Here is a 2,500-nt window from a genome sequence, read left to right as displayed (position 1 = left end):
TTTTAGTAAATCCTCCACTCAAAGGAAATCGTTCATTACTTGGATTAAGTAATATTGCTCGGTGGAATCAACTTTCGTTATGAACTGAGAATTACTAAAGAATTCATATTATTTTTCTTTATTTTGTTCAAGTATTAGACAAAAAGAATTCAGTTTTTGTTGAAATTATTATTATTATTATTATTATTATTATTATTATTATTATTATTATTATTATTTATATTTCTATTATTATTGTTATTATTATTATTATTATTATTATCATTATTATTATTATTATTGTTGTTGTTGATGTTGTTGTTATTATTATTATTATTATTATTATTATTATTATCATTATTATTATTACATGAGACTCTTTATCTATGTTAAGCAGCCCTTCAAGGAAAAAGACACTTCAAAATCAAACCATTGTTCTCTAGTCTTGGGTAGTGCTATAGCCTCTGTACCATTGTCTTAAAACAGAGTTCTCTTGCTTGAGGGTATACTCAGGCACACTATTCTATCTTTTTTCTCTTCCTCTTGTTTTTTTTTATATTTTTTTTTATAGTTAATAGTTTATAGTTGCACTGACTTGGTAGGGGTGCCCCTTTAGCTCGGAAGTTCCCTGCTCGTTGATTGGTTGGACAAGATAATTTTACAAATCAGCTAGTAGGAAACATTCTGAGGTAAAAGGACACCCCTGAGAGTCAGTAATCAATCAGTTAGTAGGAAACCTTTTCGATCTAAAAGGGCACCCCTGCTAGTCAGTAACCAATCAGCTAGTAGGAAACTTTTCCGAGCTAAAAGGGCACTCCTGCTAGTCAGTAACCAATCAGTTAGTAGGAACTGTATCGAGCTATAAGGGCACCCCTGCGAGTCAGTAACCAATCAGCTAGTAAGAAACTTTTCCGAGGTAAAAGGTCACCCCTGCGAGCCAGTAACCAATCAGCTGGCAGGACACTTTTCCGAGCTAAAAGGGCACTCCTGCTAGTCAGTAACCAATCAGCTAGTAGAAAACTTTTCCGAGCTAAAACGGCACCCCTGCTAGTCAGTAATCAATAAGCTAGTATAAAACTTTTCCTAGCTAAAAGGTCACCCCTGCGAGCCAGTGACCAATCAGCTGGTAGAAAACTTTTCCGAGCTAAAAGGGCACCCTTGAGAGTCGGTGCAAATGCGCCTCATTGAAAAGAAAATTAATATATTATTACGAGAAATATTTCTGAAAACGGAGAGTTTACAAGACGTTAATAAAGAGGAAGTTGTAAAATTTGTGTAGTTGATGGAATGTACTTTTGATGATGATTAATAGCATCACTTCTAGGTTCACATTTGTCTGTTTGTTCTTAATCTAATTTAGAGAACCGGTTCATTAGATTCTAGGGTAACATAACTTCTCGTTTCGTCTGTATTCTGTGTCTAGATTCAAAGTCTGCGAACTAAAATGATAACTTTAATGTTTTATTTTGTTTGTTTTATCACTTGCATCTATTGTTTGTTTTTTTTCTACTAAATAGATTATTTTACAATGTACCCTTTTGAAAATTTGATTTCTAATTCTTATATTTGTCTCATCCCTTGCAGGTATTTTTTTAAATACATATATTAGCAATTTATCATTTTGAAATTCGATCATTAATTCTCTTTTATTTTACTTTGCCTGCTAAATACATCTTTTGTTTTTTTTAAGAATTAATTTTTTGAAGATTCCATCACTATTTCTCTTTGGTGAATTTAATTTTTTCAACAGATATTCCATAAAGGAATATTAATTACCATTTCATTGCATTTCTTGAATAATCTTTTGACAAGGATATCCATTCTAGTTGATTTTGTATGTTATTAATGTTTTGCTTTATAAAAGAATATATTTTATTAAAAAAGAAAAAATTATCATATGTAATATAGGAAGGAGACCCTCTTAAATTGAGGAATTAAGTAGACAAGTAATATTTGTAACAATGTCAATATCATATACAGTATGGTTTAATTTGCTTCTTCATTAAATATTTTATTAATTTGTTTATATTTTATTAATGATTATTCATTATTTCTGAAAAATTAGGCAATGGCAATAGTCTAATAGAACACCTTTTCAATAATTCTAATAAGTGTTTCTCATTATTACTGTTTTTAAAGTATTTTATTTTAATTGTTCATTATTTTTCATATCGTTTATTTATTTCCTTATTTCCTTTCCTCACTGGGCTTTTTTCCATGGTGGAGCCCTTGGTTTTATAGCATCTTGCGTTCCCAACTAGGGTTGTAGCTTAGCTAGTAATAGTAATGATAATGATAATAGTTGTAGTAGTAGTAGTAGTAGTGATAATAATAATAATAATAATAATAATAATAATAGTAGTAGTAGTAGTAGAAGTAGTAGTAGTAGTAATAATAATAATAATAATAATAGTAGTAGCAGTAGTAGTAGTAGTAATAATAATAATAATAATAATAATAATAATAATAATATGAAACCTATGATTGATATCTGACCCTAAGCATTCTTTGACCCTATTCC

The 2,500-nt window shown here is 29.5% G+C and overlaps 1 protein-coding gene across 1 annotated transcript in view; it reads left to right on the top strand.

Annotated features, from left to right (window-relative positions):
* Positions 1-2,500, top strand: part of LOC137619430 (uncharacterized) — a 30,575-nt gene that overhangs the window by 14,115 nt on the left and 13,960 nt on the right. The window lies entirely within an intron of this gene.

Source organism: Palaemon carinicauda, chromosome 26, assembly GCF_036898095.1.
Source record: "Palaemon carinicauda isolate YSFRI2023 chromosome 26, ASM3689809v2, whole genome shotgun sequence".
NCBI classification, from domain to species: Eukaryota; Metazoa; Arthropoda; class Malacostraca; order Decapoda; family Palaemonidae; genus Palaemon; species Palaemon carinicauda.
This window is presented reverse-complemented; position numbering and strand designations above follow the sequence as displayed.